At 36.4% G+C, this 24,746-nt stretch overlaps 1 protein-coding gene across 1 annotated transcript in view; it reads right to left on the bottom strand.

Moving 5' to 3' along the window:
• The window catches only part of NRG3 (neuregulin 3), a 419,699-nt gene that overhangs the window by 196,377 nt on the left and 198,576 nt on the right, over positions 1-24,746 (bottom strand). The window lies entirely within an intron of this gene.

Below are 24,746 nucleotides of genomic sequence, written 5' to 3'. Positions count from 1 at the left end.
GAAGGCTGGTTACTGCCTATGTTAAGGTGGAACTGGCTTTTTACATATTCTCACAACTGTAACTAAGTGGCAAAAACAAGACAAAGCTTTTCACAGATACTTCCAAAGAGACTTGATATTTGTACCTCAGCTAAATGAACAACCTGGGTTTTGTAAGCTGGAAATTTTGAATTTGGTTAGTGCAACATTAGCCTATGCATCATTTGTTACAATTATGCTACTTAGGAATGGATTCTTATAAGATTCATCTTCCTGAGGCATCTGAGTTGTTTACAAATAGCCTAGAAGACATGATGACAAATACTACTACACGTTTATGAAAAAAAATAAACAAATCATTATTTCAGCTCAAAATAGCTTATCATAATCTTATTGCAAACTTTCAAAAAAAGTCAAAGTGTAACATCACAAAAAATGTTTTGTTTGACTTAATACACATTGGAGGAAGTTCCTGAAGATAAGGTTTTCACAGTCAAAACTATAAACCAATTACTGGACAGGTAAAAGCGTTTTTATCCACCAACTGCTAAAACCCTCAGTTGGCACAACAGAAGCATCAAACCCCAGAAAACCGTTTTTCTTCTAAGCTTCGGTAATTCTTACTACTTGCAAATTGTAAATTAGGTCCTAAATAAAAAAAAAAACAAAACAAGAAAACAACCTTTTGAAGCAGTCTTAAATTTTACTTGCTTCTCTTCTCACCCACCCCACCCCTCCCCATTTATTCTGTCTTTAACCTGATGGAAAACAAATTGGGTTTTGCCCTAGAATTATGATAGATCAAAGTTTCTTCAAGGTTTCTGTGGTTTTGTTATTCAATATGAGAAACATACAGTTTACTTCAGGGTAGGAGAGGACGGGATGACACCGACATGAATGACTCCAAAAAAAGAAGAGTATCAGAGCGACAGAGACAACCACAATACGCTGAATGATTATAAAATACGTAGAAATGCACCAGGCCTATGAAACAGGGATGGCATGGGTAGCATGGCAGACAGATAAAAAATGATGTTGTCAGAAACATTTACTGAAACTGGTGCAACCAAAACGATGAACAACAACCAAAGAAAAAAACCCCAACAAAACAACCAATGACATCAAGAAAATATTAGCTCAAACTAGCTAAAATTTATTTTTTCTTTAAATTGCATACAGCAGTGGCTAGAGTAAAGACCTTGACGTGCAGAAATTAGCCTAGCTGAGGGCCACCAAATAGTCAGACTGCTACAGTACATCATAAAGCTGAGTGAGCTTAAAAAGGTAATTTTCAGGGAAAATCCCATTCCTGTCTTCCAGCTATGTAGTGGGAGGGTATGAGCCTGACTCTTCTCCAAGGTACAGGCTGACAGGATGAAAGACAAGGGCCACAAGTTGGAACGTGGGCGATGCCAGTTAGATGTAAGGAAATTTTGTTCCCCTTGAGGCTGCTAACACACTGGAGCAGGTTGCCCAGAAGGGCTGTGGAGTTTCTGTTTCTGGAGTATTTAGTGCTCATCTGGGCACAGGAGGAATAATTTAATGCAGACACTAATAAACCAGCAAAAAGTGTAGTTACACTGGCTCCTGTTTAAGAAAGAATATTGTATTACTATAAAACTTCAGCACTAAATTCCATGAAACACATGCTCATTTTTATTATTAACTTGATTATACTTCTTGCCTTAAAATTGGGGGGGGGGGGGGGGGGGGGGGGAGAAGAGAAAACGGTTGTTTTTTTTAAAACAAAGAAACTGCTGCCATATGCATTTTCATAAACACTGAAATTACCTGAAATATTTCACCCAAGACAATCAAACTGCTCATGTAAATTATTTGAATACCAGTTCACATATTTATCACTTTCAAAAGAATTATACCTACTTAGGATGGAAAAACAAGTTAACAGTTGCCTAGAATGAAGTTGTCTCTTGGTAACCAGCCCAAACACTAGCATTAAATTCCTTACCTTTATAGAATTCTGTGTCTAACGTCAAAAAACAAAACAAAAAACCCAACCCAAACAAAACCCCAACAACCCAGAAAGCACATCAAACCACACCATCAAGATGCTAATATTCAACAGTGACCACAGCACATTCAGGCTGATAGGTACAGAAATGTTTTACAGCAGTTATCTTTTCCTTCCCTCTTACTGTAGAGGTACAGAATTGAAAAGGATGCTTTAGCTTTTATGAGGAATATAAACCAGCAACTGTTAGTTCTGCATGCTTGTCTAAATGTAAATGTAACGGCATAAAACTATTACTGTTCACATTCAAAGCCATTTGACAAACCATACCAACTTCCACATCAATCATTCTATTATTAATGTGTCATGTGTGATGTCTTTGAAAAACTTAATGTATCAAAAAAAGTCTAAATTACTCTGGTTTACTGTTCATAACTTTTATTATATGTAATAGGTTTCAAAGCTATTTCTCAGTATGAAGGTCAAGCTGTTTTGGGACAATCAACACAACAAAGAGTCTCTATATGTAAAGTTAATGGGGTTGATATGAACCATGCATTTTAATATAAATAATGAAAACCAGATACAGGAAAGCAATGGATTAATTCACTACTACTCAGTCCTGCAAGTCCCTGTCTCCTAATTCATTCAAGAACCTAAGACTAAGCAGATACCGAATAGTGTCCAAAGCTGATAAACCCTTTCCCATGTGAAAATCACATTCACTCCATTAGCGTGTGTGGAGTGAAAAAAGGACTTTTCCAGCAGTTGGGTTAGGCACCCAATAAATAGATAACATTTCAAAAAGGGGAAATATAGTTACGAAAATACAAATATAGTTTTTGCTAGCTGAATATAATGAAATTATTGTATAATAATAAGAAACATAATTCATGAATGGATTTAGCACAATCTGAATAGAATATTCAAAGCAAACTGTTATGCCAAGACTTTGAAAACCCACAAGCAGAAACAGCCAACAGAATATTTCATTTTATACGCTTAAATCAATAGCATGGCTTCCATAAAACATATTTGTTATTTAAATGCTGGGCAAAAGATTCAAGTAAAACAACCGCAGAGTTAAGATTCTACTGATGAAAGAAATCAGACCTTCTCAACATAAAGGCAGTAAATGAGATAAATCAGAATACAGGTCTTCGTAAACATTAAAAATCTACAATACCACTAAGTACCCAAACTTCTGAAATCTTGCAAGACTGAGCTTCTTCCTTTAGGGATCCCTGAACACAAAATGGGAGATGTTCCATCACTTTCAGGCTAAAGATCATCCTCCTCTAGCAGCTTGCAAAAACCTGTTTGTAGTGCATCATCCCTATGTTTTCTTAACTCTACAATTCCTTCTGCCACAAGTAAAACTGATGGGAAAACCACTCCAGAAGTGATGGAGGAAGACAGCTAACAAACTTCAGACCTGCTGCATGTTCCATCACTCGGTTGCTGACCACAGCTGATGGCTAGTTGGATGCTGTTGAAAAGGTCGATGTTACAGCTCTATCTTCATTTAATTCACACATGCTGTCATCTTCATCACAGACTAGAAAGTACCTAATTTTTATTTAGATTTTTATTTAAAAGTTAGATTTATTTTTTTTTAATATGCAAGGGTAAAATTTGCTCTCCTTGGTTATACACTTATGTTATTCAGGCAACACCATTTATGCTGAGAACAGGAAACTTAGTACGAGTCTACTTATTGCCCAGTGCTTTCCCCATTACTAATTGTTAATCGTTTCCTTATTTTTATGAAAATATTTGCATAATTTGGATTTAGTAACCAACAGAACTTTGCTTTGTGCTCATTTTTGTGCTCAGCAATTATTACTGGAAGGTTGTTATTTTATAGTGATTAACTTTGATATTGTAATTTAATATACTTGAAATACTAATTTCTAGCATTCTGATTCTTACATCTTACTTCTTTTGATCCAAATATACACTTGAAGACTAGTATTAGATATGATAAATACATTTTAAACAGCTATTACCCATATCTCATTGCCAAAACCAGACACTAACTCTGTTAAAAAGATTCAACACATTAAAAGCAAATTCTCACGAACTTATTAGAGCAGATGGCATTCATAAAAAGAAAATAATTGTATGAAGACCTCGAAAAAGGTCATCCAATCTTCATACTATATGAGTCTATCAAACAAGACACTAAAGGGTTTAAGATGGGAGCGCACATTGTGAGTCCACACTACTAAGCCTACAATTATTTCTAAAGGATTCTTTTCTGCTGAAGATGAAAAATGACGTAGTGGTATTGGCACAACACTTCACAGCACTCAGAAGGTTAAAAAACTAAGAACAAAGTCAGTCAGATTGTTCTTCTATGTATTACTGACAAAAATAAAAACGCACCTCATGGCTTGTCAGATTATTCAGCTAGTTCTCAGTGCAGGAAGATTTACATATAAATATGGCTATACATAACAGGAGGAGGTTTTTAGCGCAGAGGTCATAAAATCTTTTTCAGATAATCCTAAAGACTTTTAGTTGTTCTTTTCCAGTTTTTTGAACTGTCCTTTCTTTCTGAATTCTCCCACAATCCTGAAGAGATGTGAATTAAAACAGTAGAGCTGATGAAAAACTTTGGCACATTTCACACAATCAATTAAAATGAACTCACACGATATTTTGGTCAGATGTATCTGAAGACTTCACAGACAATATTAAAAGGTAAATTATAATGTGAAATTCAAGGGTCTGCTGAGAAAATATAGAGTTTAATAATATAATCTGTTGTTGCACTATAGTAATATTAAGAAAAAACTGAATGATAAATTACATAGACAGTAGAAATAAGAGCAGGTCCTTAGAAATAACAAACTGATCAGCGCTTTTCCCCCCCTTTTTTGACATTGTCACTTTTATTTCTTGAACACAACAATATTTTTAAAAATTAAGTTTGCTAAGTAAACATAAGAATAGTGAATTACTTATACTTGGGTTTGCCAAATATTCTTCTTATATTTACAGGTCAGAATACTGGTCAGAAGTAATTTTTCAAGCATTTGAAATGCTAGACGTTGTCCTAGAAGATGCAGGTTCTTATTCTCAGCCCACATCATGCAAACTTTTATGTGAAGTCATAAAGGTAGACAGCAAACTGCAGTACATGACAAACAAAAAAATCCAACTTGCTGTTGGAATCTTTGGATATTTTTTATGAGATTAGTTAATTCTTTTTTTATGTACCATTATACCATAGACTTCTGATGACTTTCACAACAGAGTAAGCAGAGTAATAATGGAATGAATCATTTAAATTTATCTACGGATAAGTGCCCGGTGGGATTTTTAAATTGTATTAGAGGCTATACAAAAAAAGACATCATCATAAATTAAAAGAACACATTATTTGTGCTCAAGGTGAAACACAGGAAAGTAATTCCTGAAGTAGTTTCTCTCTAAACTGTGAAATCTATGCTTCACCCAAAACCATGCCCATACTCTCTCAGGTAGTATTCTTAAGTAAATTACGTACAAGGAAACATTTTAACAGGACAAAACATGTGTGGGCTCATTAACAAGACTTTAAGGTGCTGTCCCATTGGTTATACTAAATCACACACAAGCTAACACTGAAGGCAATGCAATTGCATTTCTCCCCCCTGCCCCCATATGGAAAAAGGATGGCTATACTGTGGCGCTAAGTGTTAAATATTTATGTTGCCATACCTTTTTGTATGAAGTGTTTTAGCTTAAATGATACTCTACTTCATTCACCATTATTCCAAGGGGCGGGGGGGTGGGGGTGGGAATAACACATCTACAGGAAAATACACTTTTACATCTCCCTTATGTGGGAGAAGAATTTTCTTATCAAATGACATTTTTGTTTTCAGTTTACCTCAGGGTAATCTTTTGGATGGCCTAAATTCTGGATATCTGTCTCGGGTATTTATTCTCTGTTTCCTGAAGGGCTTCTGGATTTAACGCTGCTGACACAAGCTTCTACAAGAGGAAAACCTCAAATACTGACTAGCAAGTCAACAATTGTTTCTGTTTATCATCTGAAACATCCAACCCCTCTGAGGATTATCTTGCACTCCTAAGCAGTTCTTTCCCCAATGTAAGGACTCTGCTTTGCTTTGCTTTCAAGCCCTGCTAGATTACCCCATATGCATACATACCAATTTAATGAAAGCAACTTTAAGAGATGACATATTCAACAGCTTAGCAGTTTACATTGAACAGCCAAGCAGTATTTTAAGTGAGAACTGCACGTTTCCAACTACAAAGTTCAGAACAATTCGCTTAGACTCAGAGACTTAATTTTCCAATACATGGGACACACATGTCCTTTTGGAAAGGCACAAATGGGGAAATAGGTATAATCCTCTCTTCAGGATAAATATATCGCACATGGAAACCAGAAGATTACATGTAGAGAACTTGCTTAAAAGAATGTATGTTTAAACCTTTACTAAAAAAAATAGGAAGAGATAAAACCAAAGCTGTCTTAAATCAGGCTCCTAACACTGCTGAGGAACATCTTTTGTGAGGAAAAAGAAAGCAGAAGAAGAAGAAGAAGAAGAAGATGACTTTCACAGACTGATTTAGCACTGCAAAAGGCTGTTCAGACCATGCAGTGTAACCTCTGTCCCTCAAAGTCACCAAAACTCACCTGGAAAAGGTCCTGAGAACGCCGATTTAAACCTTATACCGTCCTTGCTTTGAAAGGGAGGTTGAACATGCCATCTGTGACTTCAGAACGCTAGGAGTTTTCTTAAGTAAGCATTAGCTGGCATTTCTTTTCTCCTGATACCCTCAAGACTAGCAACTGACTCTCAAACTGCTGTATATACCCCTGCAGAGGGTGCAGCATTTTAAGTCAGGCCCTCAAGCAACACTTAATTAGAGACAGAACTGAAAAGTTGTTTAAGTGATTTTGCTGACCTTGTGGAGACAACGTAGCAGAAACATGCGGGACACACATTTTCAAAGGTCAGCAATCTAGCCCTTGCTAGCAATTGCACAACTTTCTAACACTAACACTGTACTCCACACATTTTTTTAGTTCAACAATTCTCATTCTCCCAGTCCTTCCTCCACAGTGAATAGAGAATCTTGCGGAAAAAAGCAAAGCTTCTGTTAGAATAGACATAAACTACATGTACATACATGTATACATATAACACGGATATACAATAACCCTGATGAACTAGTGTATCCCGTCTGCCTTGCCTTTGAAATTTTCACACCAAATGAGTGTTCCAAAAGTTGTAGAGAATTTACACTAAAAAGATTCTCAGTGAAAAACCGATTACCTAAAGCATTTATGTCAAGCTCTCCTTAAAGTGCAAAGAATAGCAGATTTTGACATTTCCAGTAAATATCAGTATTTTCCAGTGCTTTGTTTTAAACTACAAATCATATTCTAAAACACATTCTATTTTGAATGAAGCGATGTGTCTAACATTCCCTTAGAAACATTTTTCAGCCACAAATCTGCTAAATGTCAGCCACTCTCACATAGTTAGCTGTAATTAAATACAGAGAATATAATAGCTGTAACTGCTATACACAAAGCATCCAATTGGAATTATACAAATAGAAAAAGCAAACCCATATTTTCCAAGTTGAGCAGAAACCAGAATGTTTTATTCTTCAATCTGGCAAAATAACCTACATGTTAAAAAAAAATAAAAATCAAGTTCCTTCCCAAAGTAACCTACATGCTTTACAATAAATAAATAAAATAATTCAAGCTCCTTCCAGCCAGTAAAGAAAAGAAACCAACTTCTGATTAAGTCTGCTTTAATTTTTTCTTTCGTTTTCTAATCTGCCAGGTAGACGTACATATAATTATACTATGAGAATTGGACACTAATAAAAATTGAGAAACACTAACAATAAGCTGGCAGCTAAAAAACCTCGTAAAACAAAACAGGACTGTTGGAGCTTTTCTGAGATTGATTGAGCAAGTGTTTCTCATTGGAGAACATATCCCTTTACAATGTATCACAGTCACTGTTCAGCTTTCCTCATTCTACCAAAAAAACCCCAAAACACATTCTTCTGCTTAACTGGCCTGAGGTGTACATTCATGGATCTAAAAGTTAGAAGAAATATACAATTTGTTTAAGGTTTTGATAGGACTTCTCTCCACATACTTCATAAGCATCAAGATATTCATTGGTACCAATGGTACATATAAGACTGTTCTGCTCCAGAAATACATCCTCATACAATTAAAAACTATTCTGGATCTAATAAAGCCCTAGTAAGTAACGCTGAGGACATAGATAAGGGTGAATGCACACAAATTCTGGCACTCTAAGAAACAAGGAGTTTATTCACTCCTCATTACCCGGGCATTACCTACTATGTGGGCAAGTGTACCAAACTCCTCTATTTATCAAGGACAGCAGAGATGTTCCGAGGGACTCCAATTCTACCTATTAAACACGGCTTCAGGAAGAGGTTCTGGTAATTTTACTTGGGTACTTCTAAAATTTAATCATATCTTTTCACTAAATCTGCCTGCTAGAAGCAAATTAATCTGTTGACCTGTCAGTGATTTTGGTAATGCATTATATATATATATATATATATATAAAATAAAAAATATGCTTATAGATAGCTTAAATAGCCTTCCGAATAAAATAATTCTATGTCTTTAGTATTTAATTTTCTTAAATATACATTTTTAATAAATAATACATAACTAGATAATTCCTATTCATGGACAGAAAAACTTTGAGTTTTTACATTTGGGCTGGTTTTTTGTTTGGTTTGGGTTTTTTTGTTGTTGTTGTTTGTTTTGTTTGGGTTTTTTTGTTGTTTGTTTTTTGTTTGGTTGGTTTTGTGTGTGTGTGTGTTTATTGTTGTTAGTTTTGGGGGTTTATTTTTAAAGGCAAAAGAAACTTGACAAAAGCTGGTTAGCCAACAGACTCAGTGTTCCTTTTTGTCACATTCATACTGCAGAACACTAATTCTTCTGGTCACTGTGTACCCATATTCACATTCATTCACCACAGACAGCATTACCTGTCAGTGTTTTGCAAAGTGAAACAATTACAAGCAATGCACTCCCCATCAGCAATTGCAACATTACTTATTTTTGCATCCCTCTAATAGCAAAGAAACATTGAAAATTCTAATTAAAAAGCAACTACAAAATAAACTGGTATTTCACTAAAGGGATCAAAAAAGGCCAGCTCACATTATTAGACTGTTTAGAAACTGAACTGCGATTTTGTCAGCTAGAACATATAACTGCCAAGGTTTAACCTTGCTATTGCTACTCAGTATGATTTTCAAATGAAAGCCACAGGCTCTGACTGTTTTTTGTTTGATTGTTTTATCAGTTACCACCTACTGCACAAAATCAGATTACTTTACAAAGTCTTTTTTTCTTTTTTTTTTTCATTATATTCAATTGATGGTTACTAGTTTCCACCCACCTGCATAACTCCTATATTACTTATTTCCTTTCAGTGAAGTAGTGCTAGATCCCAGCCCCATAACTATCTTGAAATGTTAACCACAACCCCAACTGGTACAAATAAGCAGAGCTCTGTCTGCTGAGATTAAAACAAACCAACCAATCAAAAATGATAAAAAAACCCCCACACCCAAAACCAAAGCCAATAAAATCTTATTGATGATGCTTACAATATATATATTAAAATTATGGTAAGAAGATCGCTTGAAATGGCTGAATAATTGAGAAAACCCTCAGTCTTTACAAAAATCAAAGAAATTAAAAACACTACAGTGCTAAATGTGAAAGTGCATGGAGGAAAATGAAGTAGCAGGCTCCTAATTGCAATTTTCATTATTACCTTACAGTTCCCCGCTGTTTTCTTTGTTCAGTGCAGTTAGATTAAGGTGCTATTACAATGACATTAAGGGCAACTCAGCTTTCTTTAAATATAAAACACCCCCCACCCCCCAAACAGTAACATTACCCCTTCTATACTGATAAATAAACACAGGGTACTCAAGTTCTCCACAGCAAACACTGCTCAAGGGCATGCTGCTGAGCATTACCTGCAATCCTAGATGAGATGGACAGATAAGGATAACAGTCACCTGACTGAAACAAATCACTCATGAAGGATCAACCATATCTTCATAACGGAAGCCTCAAGATTAAGCAACATGAGCTGAACTCAAGCTAGTCTTTTCAGGCTTTGTGTTCCCTGTTCACAGAAACCAGCAGAACACCATATAAGAAAACACAGGCAAGTCATAGAGTAAATAATTCCAGGTGTGGAAGGACTGCATTAGCCAGCACCACATTTCAGCTGATCAGATTTTAAAAGGCTGAATATCCTCTGAACCCAATTCAGTAGGAGAATTCCCTTCTGTGCATGGAATCTATACCTTTTTTTTTAAGTCCAGCTCAGAAGTCTGGTACTTGCCAAATATACTCAGAATCTGAATGGTCTCACATTTCTTTCCCAAATGATCACATCTGTGAAGGCCTTGATATCAATATCATCTCCGTTGCACTGTATTGGAAACTATCTCAAACACTAAATGTAGTACCAATGCCACTGTAAGGAAAAAAATTATCCCCAAACAAGGGCATCATGTCCGATTGTGGACACTACAGCTCCAGAAGCAACAGCTAGAACATTACTGCTATATGTAGCATCAAAATAGACATAGTATTAACCGATGTTTCCAATTTAAGATAATATCTTCATTTTAGATCTGATTTATACACTTCCAAAAAAAAATCATCTGCAGCGAACATTACACATTGTGTAACACAAAAGCATCGCATAAAAATTCAGAGGCCAGGTAATGGAAGGAAGACTCAACATGATTTTTTAGGGTGATATATGGAGTATTTATGATATGGAGTATCTGCAGAAACCTGTACATACAAAAAGTGTAAATGTTTTGCTAGAATACGAATCAGAAAAAAGGCTTGAAATAATAAAGGAAAGGCATTAAATCTAAAAGGGGGGGAGGGCAGAGACAGAGAGAGAAAGACATTATTTAGAGGAACAACTTATGAACAAGACATCTTTACAGCCCACTGGTTAGAGGCCTTGATGGCCCTAGATAATCTTTAACCCTCAAAACTATTCAAGATTAAAATTTCACTAAACTTCCAAGTGCAATCAGATACTACCTTATTTTATTCTGGTGTGATTGTAGAATATTTACGCAGTCCTAGAGCTTAAAATATTTTGTGTCTGTGGTTGCAGATGGGCTCTATTTAATGATAAGTCTGGTTTGGATGAAAGATAATGTCTAAACCTGGAATACTACGCACCCATTTAAAGGTAAAAATGTAAGATGACCCTTTATATGTGTCATGCCTGCATTACATTCTGTCAAGCTGTGTATCAAAAAAAGATGCAGAGTACAGAGAACATTAAAAAGTACACAAAAAAATGAAGACACTTTGTTTTCCTAACTTATAAAGTATACACATGTTCCTTTTGAGATTAAGTGTTCACAGCAAAAGCTAACTTTCTGGCCCATAAAACTTAGGTAAAAATGGACTTAGAGATAAACAGTGATTTATGACAATTAAAAATGTGGCCAATAATGCATAAGTTTTGCAAAACGAGATATTTTATTTTTTAAAAGTCAAAATAATACTGCATATGCATATAAATGATGTAAGTGAACATGACTTTTCTAGCATGCTAACAAAAATAATTTGAAACTCTGCTCAAGAAGTAGGAATAGCCAATAAAACGTATTACCAAAATATATCACCCAAAGAAACATAGAAATTAACTGAACTCTATACCACAGAAAGTTACCTGTATGCTCTTACTTCTCTTCATATGGTGTGAGGATAGCTTTTAGGCTGTAGAGTTGTCAAAAATTTCAGGTCATATAGTGTCACTTGTGACTGAAAAATTAATTAAACTGAGATAAAATCAATTCCTGAAGAGGCTGTGGAGAAGATGTACAGTTTGTAAAAGAGTGCCAAAACAGTGATTGTTAAACATTACAAAATTATTGGCTTTATGGAATAATCCTGCACACTGGAAAACTCCAGGTGTGCTGTCTGTCACACCATGCCCCCCTGTAACCTAACTCCTTCCTCTACAACCAATTGAATGTCTTGTTATTCACAACATAAAGTAACATAAAACAAAAATCTCCACAATGACTAGCAATGGTAAAGCTACAAGAAACAAATGCCCCAAGGCAAGCAAGCCACAGCTGATTTTTTTTTTTACCAGCATAGAATAAGCTAACAGTGTCTAAAATGAAATAAAATGTCCAAAGAATTGCTGGCTTGAGCAGATGAGCATGCTCACCTCCGTGGCCTGGACAGCTACCCCTGGCACACGTTGAATTTCAACCAACATCAGCATACAGAAGTCTGATTTTAGTCCACTACAAAATGAAAGGCTGTAACACAACAGTTGCAGTACTCGTGGTTCATCAGAGAAATAAAGTGATTCCCTTCAGCACTAAATAGTAACTTTTACTTCACATGTATTGTTTAACATACCTTCTTCCTGAAGCAAAAGTGTTTTAGCTTTGAGTTCGTGGTGCATTCAGCAAAATTTCAACATGGTACTTTTGACTCTAGGAATCTGAGTCAGGGAATCATCACTCAATACTTAATTTAAATTTGAGTAAGAATGGACCGCATGGGCCACTGTCCCTCAGAAACAAGCACAGGTCACATAGTGCTCCAGCTCATGCTTCTAATGTAACTATGCAATTCTCTTCATCCAGTTCTCTGTTAAGTTATCTAACTTTGCTAAATCCACCCTCAGCAGTTTAACATTAGCTTGGCTGATTTTGAACTGATTGAAGTTTTCACACAATCCTCCACAACTTCTCAATAACCACAACCTCCAAACAAGGAGGTTTTTCACTTCAGGTGTTTTCAAAACATCTGCATGTTCAAGCCCTAAATAACTGAGATAAAAACAGAAATCAAATTGCATTCTCATCCTTATCTTGAAGATAATCATACTTTCCTTTCCTCCATTCCTCTTATTTTTTTTCATTTTCAGACACACCTTGCTTCTAGGTTTTAGGTACCACCAGCAGCACAGCTGCCAAAAATACTCCCGGTTCTGGAAGCACTTATGGCTTAGTTGCAAATAGGAGAACAAGTTGATATATTTGTTACCTCCACTTTTTCAAGCTGAACTTCTCAGACTCAAAAGGTCTGGGAAAAAAAGCAATAAAGTTGTAATCCATCTAAAGACCCGAAAACAGGCAGGGAGATAAGAGTTTAGCTTATAGACATTCACCGAACTGTAATCTGGAGTAACAACTGTAACTCAGCAGTTCAAACTTCACATACTCATAACCCAAGGTGATGGCAAGTCCTCTGACAGTCACAATTAAGTGCAAAATACAGAAGGGAAGAAGATTTGCTCCCTGTGACTTGAATGATATTCAAAACTGGCAAAACTAATTATTTGAAATATATCAGCATAAGAAACATTGCACAGTCAAATCACAGTTACAAATCTCAGAGAAAAGGCCATGCTGCTATGATGAAGCTCTGCAATTTTGCTCTGCAAGGCAATGAGAAGACGTCAGTCACTGCTAGAATCCGTTCATGGGCTTTCGATTGTATAAGATCAGTAATTCAAACTGAAGGCAAGAGCTGTCAGCTAGTGAAAGTCATAGAGAACAACAGAACAGGGGAGTGCTGGCTCAGTCTTGTTAATGAAGCTGGGTGTTGATCCCTCCCTTAAGTAAGCAGAAGAAATCAATATAAGTGAATTCAGTAGCAGATTTGTGTGCTCTCAGCCATGAATCTGGTTGTGCTAGGGGCTTTCACATGGGGGATTACTAGAATTAAAACAGAAACCTTTTATTCGCAAGATAAGTGGATAAATGTTGAAATTATAACAGAAACCTTCAAGGTTGAGACCTAATAGTACATCCGGAAGGAGCCTTTATCTTTTACAGTGGGAAGTAAGTCTAAATTAAAATGCGATTCTACAGTTTAGGCAGCTCAAATCTAGCACCAAAGAGAATTGATTCCTCCTCCTACTAGCAGTAATACAGATCAATGCCATGGGATAAAAGCCCGAACATCCCTTCTACAGATTAAAGCACCGTGTGCCAGGTAGACTGAAATGCATCATCTCTAACTTTAAATCCGCATCTCATCCTCTGAAGAAAGGGTAGATTCTTGCAGAGGATATACTCTTGAACCTTGGCACCATTTGTGCATGGCTGAAACTGCAAGCCATCTAACCTATTATTTCTTCCTCCAAATTGTTTATGTGCACTGAAAGAGAGGCAGGCACCTACTCAGCAGAGGCAAATTACCAGGCAGCAATAGATACAATACTGCACAGACACACAACGAACTGGCACTCAGCCCAGAACCCTACAGAGAAAATAATAGTTTTAGGTTTAAAAACCTCAGAATACCCACACCAGGGTTTTGCACCAAAGAATGGCAACGGGAAATCAACTGACTGTTCCATAGCCTTGAACTTCTATTTGCCAGAGGAAGCTGGCAGCCAGGTTACAAATTACACATTTATAGCAAATTATTAAAATTTGCCTTCAAAATAGCAGATGTAAATTCTTAAGCCCTCCTGCTTTTCCATAGACCAGTTTGAAGATTAGCCCTTGTAAACTATGTCATTTGATTCTCTTACACAGTACGTATCACACAGGCTGGAAGGTAGTACAGAGGTATTACAGGAATCAAAGCAAGCCTCTGACCTTCAAACACAGCTTTGCCCACCATGGAAGACAATTTATTAGTTATACTGGTACATAATTAATGTGCATTGGGTGTTTTGATAAAATGTCATGTACACTAGTAAGCTATCAATACAGAAACATGTGATGCACATGTGTAACGAGTATAAAGCTCCCCACACTGGAATTTTTCAAGCGCGTCACCGCCTGCATCTTCAAAAGTGTTTGAAATTTATTATTTTTTCCTTAATGGAAGAAACACAAACAAACCCCACACATACAATACATACTGTTAAAATATATAAACATATAAACTTGTTTTTCACCTTTGTTTTTTAGTGCAGATGCATCTACTGCTGTCCTAACAAGACAGTCACAGCCTGACCACCCAGGAACACGTGTTTGCCATTGATGAAACCAAAGGGTCTTTTCCAGACAGTTAAGAAAAAAAAATATCAACATAAATTAAGCATAGGATCACATACAGGGGTGTTTTGGGGTTTTTTTTCAGAATATACATATTAGTTGTGTTGTATACAGGAATGCAAAAAATCAGGACTAGATTCAGAAGTAGACTAAGATGACTTAAACCTTAGTGAAGGAAGTAACTCAAATTATTTTCTCCCTTAAAATCTAATGTATTTGACCTTTTAAACAGTACATCCAACCAAGAACTCTTTGTGTAATAAAAAGTGTGTTCACAATTCAGGTACAGGCTCATAATCAACACTTAGAAGTCCATTTTCAATGTACATTTTATGTAAGTTAAAAGGAAAAAAGGCCAAAGGCATCTCTCCTGTGAAAATCCTCAGTGCTATATGCAGTGGCAACATACCTGATTATCACGTATAGCATGATCAACAAGACATTGTTTTTTAAAAAAAGGTTAGAAAAGCCCACCACTGATCTAGACAATAAAATGGGAGAGGAAAAGAGAATTTTAAGAAATATATGGAGTATTTTCCATGTTAAAAGGGCTCATTCTTTGGTTATGTCAAATAGTGCAATGCCTGATTAAAATTACAAAATCTGTTCTGGGGAAGAAGAATTAAAATATTTTGCTGTAAATACAAATCCTAACACAGGTTTTCGAAAGTTCTTGCTAAACACACTCTAGAAACAAGACAGTGGTCAGATTAATACACCATTGCCAGAGCAACATTTCAAAACGATGGCTTAAAAAGTCTGAGATCATACACAGTGCAACCAACGTGAAGAATTCTTTCAGACTTGATCATTAGCACAACGGAAGAGATGAAGAGATGTAAAAATAGCTAGCTTTGCTACATACAGGGGAGAAACGACAATAAAACTGTGAATTTGGGGATTTAGACTGTCACCTGCTGTCCCTGGAGTATGTAAATATACTCATATACCCTAAATTAAATACAACCACTTATTTGAGACAAGCTAGACAAAGAACCAACTTTATTAATACACTTAACCTCACAACTAGATGTTTTAAAATATACTATGTGGTCATGCCTCTGTCACAAATGCCAAGATACTATAATAAAAACAAACTCAAAATTAAAAACAAATTGAAATTATAAATCCACATAATGAAGCCTGTATGTTCTTCTCACAGTAAATCTAACTAAATGTGTAACTTAACTGCCATTGCCAGAGAGAGTTAATTCATCTTTTACAAAAAAGATTTGTAAGGTTTTTAAATTTCCACCCTGACTAATAAACAAACAAGTTATTTCTCTTTAACAAATGATATTGTTTACTAAAAGGAGAGAGGTGCAGATTCACTAACTGAACATGGTCTCTTCAAAGGCTGCTAGCACAGGTCTTGCCAGATGGAGCTGTCTTCCTTGCGCATGCGCAAGAAAGTGAACACCAGAGGAGGGAGAGGTTGTAGTTCCCAGACAACTGTTGCTCCTTTATGAGTTTCCTCGGGAAGATTCACTTGACCAAATAAACTCAAATCATGTGCAATGGAACTGAGCGGCAAGGCACACATTTCATATTAATAATCTCAGTTCTTTCTAAAAAGACTGGGTAGGACATGGCAATCAGTATTGGTTAGATAGTGATTCTCATCCTTTCAACTTTTCAGTGCATATTATGCTTAATATTGATTTTCATATAAATATTCAGCTGCTCTGGACATTCTTGGCATAAGAGTAGCAATATATATTTGCACCTGCTGACTCAAAGGAGATCTAACTTTTGTCAGATGTGATCAAAATAGATTTAGAATCTTATCTACTTCTTTAAAAAATAAATAATAAACCTAAACAAAATCCAACAACAGAAATAACTACAGAGCTTTAGCAAAGTGGCAAGATGTAATGGACCTCCATCCCTCTTCAGCCCTTGACTCTCCCTTCAACTGATACTCCTTCCATCATATAAGTAAACTAATGAAACCTAATCCGCTCAAATAACAGAAGTGTTATGATTTCTTAAATTACCTTATCCTGAAAGGATTATGTTGGACATGGTGACTAAATACCCTTTTCTGCAAAATAATATATTTAATATAAACCCCACATAAGTAGGCAGCTGTATAGAGCTCTCAAAAAATCCTCCTTTCCATGTAAACAGCATCAGGGGGCTGGACTCTGCCTGTCAGAAGAAAAATCTCCTCAATGCTCTGAAGTCTAGCAAGACTCTAGGAATGCTTTGGATTCAATTAAGTACCTAAGCATACAATTACCTTTAAACATATGAAGTATTTTCAGTGAAGTGATGCAAGCCATGTGTAGGAAGTTACTTAAATAATCAAATTGCAGTTTCCATTTTTTCTTTAATACTTCCCCTGTAAATGTCAGATGATCTTGTGTACTGTATTAAGGCATCTTAGGTAGGCTTAATAATTTCTGGATTACAGAACTGAAAATTTTTAAATTCATTTTAGGTTATGAATAGTTTGAACTCTAAAAAAATGCCATCTGTTCTCAAATATACTTGTACTACTTTCGGTTTCCGTTTTGAAACCCCAGTATTACTCCACAAAGAAAGAGTAGTAGTAACAGGTTAAATTATCAATATAGACTAGATTTCTTTAGGAGCTAGAGCAAAAAATAAATCCCAGGAGTCCTATGTCCTCATCACTAGTCAATGTGTCTGACTGCTAAAGGAATAACAAGAGAAAAAAATCAAAGGCAATGTAAATTACTTTGCCTCAAATTAAATACACTTACTGCATTTTTTCCAAGAAAAGAAAAATAAAAAAAAGGTTGGTTTGTTGTTTCTAGTTTTGGTTGGTTTTGGTTCCCTGCACACACACCCCGCCCAACCAATAAACGAAACTGTATTACCCCTGGATGAAACTATCCCACTCATACTCTTGCTCCCCATAAATATTTTGCACATAGATAGAACTCCATTATATCTCAGAAATAACAGCTGCATATAAAGCCAAATGTTTGATCACATGGTTTTCTCTTTTTCTTTATACTATACACAGATATGCTTATGAAATCCACATACACACTCAGAAAACTGTATTATGCAAGTATCAATACTGAACATAAAAATATCACATTAGTAGAGGCTTCGTATTTCTCTAGGTTCAAAGAAGAATTGGATCAATTTTAAAATAGTCATATTTTACAACACTACTCGTGTCAAGAGCCCAAGAAGAGTCCTAGATCTCATTCTTTGGCTCACATGTTCATTTTCTTTCTTGAACAGTAATTACCATCATTAATTTGTCCATGAGAACCTGAACCTATTCTTTATATCTTATATGGAAAACCATGGAACAAGACCTTCCCCGCGCCCCATACCTTTAAGCTTTAGGTTTGAAATGAGGCAAATGATAATTTATTAATACAAATTGTGTCCCTTTTTGTTATTAACAACAGTTTATCATAACCAAGAAGCTTATCCGGGTTTCTTTTGACCTAAAACTCATAGAATAAATAACTAATAGCTAAAATCAGTTTAGATGCTATGTATCTACCTTACTAATTGTCAAAGACCTGGATTAGAGATTGAAAATGCAGTGGTCAAATCCATTTTTATCCTCTCAGAGCATTTGGCTTTAAAGTCAGATTAGCTGATGTGTATCTAAAGAAATAACCCTGATACCAATCTGTCTACTTAAAAAGCTTATTTCTCTTTTCTTGGGAGATAAAGGTAGGGCTGTAAACACTCCAGAAGTGTGAAAGCAGTATGAGTTTGAAATCAGTAATTGAAATAAATAAATAAACCACCATAATTTATACAGAAGAGTGATTTATTTTTACTAACATAACCAGAGATTAGTAGAAAAAGTATCATTTATCTCTTTCAATTGTCATCCCCCCAAATTCCCAATTCTCCTTCAGCAATGGGAGAGCTTACGTGACTACGGTAGGAAAGGCAGAACAGACAGTACAAGTTCCCCAGGAATCACAGCCAGCCTGGAAAAATCTGCTGCCAAAGAAAAGCTGCAAACTGTTTTGGACACCTTATAACATCTCCTTCATACCTCTACTTCTTAGGACAAATGAGTTTTCCAATCTCTAGACATATGCCACAGAATAAAGATGGGGTCAAGCCTATCCTCGTGGCAATCTTCCTCCCCCAAACCAGAAACCTGATGTGTGATTCTTCTGCAATTCCAGAGGGCAATTACCAGCTCTGCCACATGTTCATGGAAAATGGAACCTTTTATTTTACTGGTTTTAGGTTAGGGGAATACCACAGCATGCTCTGGCCCCAAATGGTGAGAACTTTTTGTGAACACATACGAACAAAGAGACTAATCCTTATACATGACCTGAAATTAGCTATTGTAATTTCACCCTCCTTTATGAAGACAATGTTTTTTGAAAGTACCAGCTGACAGAGATAGCTCCATTATTTTCACGCAGAAACATCACTCTAATGGAATTTAGATAAATGGATAAACTCATCCTCTGCAATAATGTGAAACCCAACCATATGCCTCCTGCACATACCCCTTTTTTTTTGGTGTGTGTTAAGGTTTCCCTACCTTATTTAAGCTAGAATGAAGACCAAGGAATTGATGCTACATCTGAAGAGTGGTTTTGCAAGTGTATTTTCAGTAGTGTTCACATTATGTATGAACACTTGCTAGGTGTATCAATTTTTAAGATAAAATCTGAGAGATTAAAAAAAAGGATGTAAATATCTATCTATAAAACATATATTCATGCCCAGCCTCCCAATACCTCGCCTAAATTGATAGGCAATTTTCACCTCCATCTCTTTTTTAAAGATAAGCACGAAGTTCATCCTTTTCTAAAGTTCAGTATATCCATGAGTTCACAAAGGTGATTCCCAATGGACCTGAGATTTTATTAGCAACTGTTTAAGTACATACTCAACCCACTGAATACATTTTACTTACTGAGGTGTTCTCTAACTGGAGACTGAATTCTTGTCCCTCTCTCACCCTACTAATTGCAGCCAATTAATTCCATTTGACCTTATTTATGAAGATTAATGAAAAAAGGAGTTTAGAAACTTCTTGGCATCGTACATATATGGTTGTATATTGCTAGCACATCAAGCCTTAGACATTTTCTAACAAGGTGAGATAATAAAAGGTACAAGAAGGTTGCTTGAGATGGGTAGTAAAATCACATAACACAGCAAGGTGCATCAACAGATGTGCAAAAACTGATGTGCTGTTGTAACAGAATGCATAATTTTTATTAGAACAGTGTTGTCACTTTTCTGCCTTTTTTTTTTAATGTTTAGTTTATATTTGGAAAGAGTTTTTTTATTATAGAAAATGACTTTAGAAACCGGCCAAAGTAGCAAGCCTATTTCACCCATAACACAAATCTTTCTTGCCTCTTTTCAACTAAGAATGGAAATTACCAGTTGGAGAGGCCTACTCCTGCACTGGCCTCAGATGCAAACAATGCACACTCCTTGCTCTGCCAGACCCAGCGCTCTGCCACCTCCCTGATCTCTATTTTCTTCAGGTAGTGCGACTGTCCTCTGCAGAGAGGTTAGCAGTGTCCTCCCATTTCTAGATCCTCCCCAGTAAAGAAACAAAGCCAGAATAGGCCTTCCTATCCCTGTCCCAGTTTTGTGTAGGATAGTTACTTTTCTTCCCAGTAGCTGGCGCAGTGCTGTGTTTTGGATTTAGTATTTAGTAGACTCATGTTGATAACACACTGATGTTTCAGTTGTTGCTAAGCAGTGCTTGCTCTAAGTCCAGGACTTTTCAGTTTCCCATGCTCTGCCGGTGAGGAGGGGCACAAGAAGCCAGGAGGGAGCAGAGCCAGCACAGCTGACCCAAACTAGCCGAAGGGACATTCCATACCACAGAACATCATGCTCGGTATATAATCTGGGGGAGCTGGCCGGGGGGCCCTCATCACTGCTTGAGGACTGGCTGGGTGGTCAGCAGGTGGTGAGCAACTGTATTGTGCATCACTTGCTTTTCTTGGTTTTTATTCCTCTCTCTTTTTTCCTTTTCATTACTAGTATTATTATATTTTACTTTAGTTATTAAGCTGTTCTTATCTCACCCCCTGGCTTTCACCTTTTTCCAACTCCTTCACCATCCCACCCGGGAGGGGAAGCGAGCAACTGGCTGCATGGTACTTAGTCGCTGGCTGGGGTTAAACGATGACAATTCCCTACGTGGAATACTGTGTAGTACCACACATCACACTACAGCTCCAGGAATCATCTTTTTTCCTTTATTTATTTATTTATTTTGGCGGGGTGGAGGGGTGAAAGATAGAGTGGGGAGGAAAAAGCAGCCTGAATCTTCCAAAATACAACCATTAATACCATTCAAGAAAGAAAAATGGAATACTTTTTAACAGATATGAAAAAGGGGGGGGGGGGAATCTAAATCAGAACCCTGAAAGCTATTTCCATACATATAAATACGGCAGCTGAGGTGTATTCCTCACTTTCCATGGTTTAATGATTAGAATGAATGAATCAGTATTCTTACATGTTGGGATTATTATTTGGTGTTCACTTGGCAGAAATCACCTCTTATGATAAAACAACTAAGAGATTTATTCTTGTACGCAAAGATACCATTTTCAAAAATGAGTACGTGAAGTTCTCTCAAGGACTTTTTTCCTGACAGGAAGAGGTTACCTACAATCATATGATCCCACGATAGGTAGAATTCTACACTATAAAACCTGAAAATGAAGCCACACGCATCTTTTTCACTTAGCTTCAAGTTCTGTTTAAAAGTCAGGAAGAGGCACACTGAAGTGCTCAGTGAGTTTATGACTGATTTGTTTTATTTGGACACATTTGTGTCTCTGAAAAGAAAATACACTAACTCCTCAGCTGGATAGAATTGCTGCAAAAATCAGATAAAATGGAAATAACTTCCATTTATTTTCATCCTGATATCATTCAAATCTGAAATTCAATGAAAAATTCATAGGGCTGAGCTGTATAGGACATAAATAACCATACGGTACAAAACCCACCAATAGATTTCACAAAGCTCTACTTACCTAAACCATCTCACAAAGATACTCTAGTACTATCATCTACTCGGTCAACCCTCAACTTCATCTTTCTGGACACTGCTTCCCTCTGCCCTTCAGAGGTCCTGCACCCATAGAACAGATGTTTTCTCACTGGTTCAACATGGACAGAAAACTACTGATTGCATCACTCCGTTGAATTTCTCTTACTGAACTCAACAACCTATGGTAGGGGCTTGATTCTGTGGAAAACTACTGCAACTGCGAGTACATATGATAGCCACTGATGGTGACCTTGGTCATACTTGTATCAGTAATTTTTCCCCTGATTTTAGTTAGACACTGGATAGGGAGCACAAGTCCTGTTTAACCCCAAAGTGCCATCACCTGCAATTTGAAGAGTGTTGTCTTATTTTCTTTTTCTTTTTTATGTCTCTATGGGTATTTTGAAAATGGAGTTTGAAATGACCAAATATTCTATCCACAGTGGGGTTTAATTTATAGCACAGGTAGATATCCCGCTCAATTTCAGGTATCTGTTGTTGTGGTTCAGAAATTAAAATACCTGTAGTCAAAATTAAATACAAATGCACTGTGTACTTAGAGAAGAGAATATAAACTAAGTGATTATAACACTCCAAACTATGTGCTGACCATCTGGAAGCACAGGCAAAAGCAATATAGACTTATTCAATACTGTCCTAAAAATGGCTTTCAAAGCTAATCAAAGGTATCAATGGATTAGATTTTTCAAGCTCTCTTACTTTCACATTCAAACCGAAAATCCATCAGCTCTTACTGCAACAAGTTTAACCTTTGAAAAGAAACAGTCTACTCGGCTCATTCAAATGGACTTGAATGACTACCATAGAACCCTGAATACTTATAAACTATGACCCTCCAGTAAAATTCTCCGAGCTACTCAGTCTCCCTCTTTAGTATCTTTTGGGCAACTCCATTCTGACACCTGTTCACGGTTACACTTGGTTCCAGATGCTGACCAGACTTGCAAACTTCAAAGCAAAACAAGAGCATCCAATAAATTCTAAAGCCAGCTGTTGAAAAGCTTTGTGAAACTGATAAATCATGAAGAAAGACTTTATTTTGGGAGCAGATATTCCTGATCAGGAACAGATAAATACTAATTATACAGAAACAATGCACCCAGTATCATTACCCTTGAAAACACTTATGAGAAATTTATGGATTTCTGTTGTACCTACTTTTGTCCTGCAATGAACATCTGTGTGCAGGTCATGTTTTACTGCTTCAGGGATATCTGTTTCTGTATTGATTGAAAATTAAAATGGTAATTTATGTCCTGTGCTTCCATACTGGACCACTGCAATGTTTTATTTTATTGATTTCGTGGTGGTTCTTTGCATACATTTAATATCTTATGTGAAACCCTGACAGCAAGGTCATTTCAAACAAGCCATTCCCAGTTCTGCTCCCTTCAGCTCCCCACAACACCAAATCATTAGCTTCTAATTAAATCTTGTACCTTTGGGGCTTTTTTGATCTATAAAGGTTCTTAAATATTAAGTCAAAATTTCTCTTTGTCCTCTGGTGTGTGCCCTGTTTCCCTCATACACTCAAGCCTAGCACAGCTTTTCTTTAAAGGATTTCCCTATTCATTGAGTGCTCCCCCCCAAAAGCTTTTAGCTGCTCTTAACCTTTTATGTCAGACCAACAATTTGTTACAATTAGGCTGACAAACTTTCAGCTTTTAACTCCAGTCTCAGAGCTCATTTACTTGATCTAATGTAAGCTTAATTACCTGAGTTGCTAATTTTGTTAAAAAAACCCCAAACCTGAAATATTGTACTTGGCATGAAAAAAAAAAAATCTTCCAAAAGGTGCACTTTGATAGCCTGATAATTGACAAGGCTTTGATTCTTCTGAGCATGTGTTGATTTTGGACTCAGCCAAGAGCAAATGATGATCCTCCCAATAGCATAGAGGGTGCTTGCAAGGCCCACCCTTGGCAAATGGCTTAGACAAAAACACCTACTAAAATAACAGCAGGAGTGTAAATAGCACATGTTGACTGAATAGATGAAACTGTCTGCAGGGTGTTTGCCTAACACTGATCATGTCAAAAGAACCTACCATGAGCCCCTGGGTTTATAAAGCCACCACTCTACATATTAAATGCACATGCACATTGCATTTCACAAGCAATTTTTCACAATATCTATTTTAGCACCTTTCCTACTGTTAAGAAAAAAAGTAAGATTAACACATTTGTCATATACAAATGAGAAATTCAACAAATGCAAAACCTAAACTCATGCTTTCTTCATTTTAAGATATTCAGTAATTACTAAAACTGGGAGTATGTTGTCACTTCCCTATAGTGTTCACTACAGAAATTCAGGAGTTACTTTTCACACAAGGAACTCTTACCAGAGAAAGTATGATTAAAAAAAGAATAATTAGATAGCTTTGGGATGGCAGTAGGATTACTGGATGAAATTTTCTCCTACAAATGAGATCTTGTTGCTGCTTCATATATGTACTTCACAAAAGGGAAATGTTTTTGCATATAGTCTATGGGTATATTCTTTTATTTTAATACACTATTTTATTACATATCTCATGGCACACGTCACCACCATCACTACAGACACCATTCTCAGACAGAATAAACTTGCGAAGTTACCATTTTAACAGAGTTGTTCTGACTTCTACTAGCTGCGAAACTGTCCTATAGACACAGTGAAGGCAACAGATACACTGGAAAAGTAATTGCAACAGAC

The sequence above is a fragment of the Falco rusticolus genome, chromosome 9 (genome assembly GCF_015220075.1).
Source record: "Falco rusticolus isolate bFalRus1 chromosome 9, bFalRus1.pri, whole genome shotgun sequence".
NCBI lineage: Eukaryota > Metazoa > Chordata > Aves > Falconiformes > Falconidae > Falco > Falco rusticolus.
Note: the sequence above shows the minus strand (reverse complement) of the source record. Positions and strands in the feature narration are given on the sequence as shown.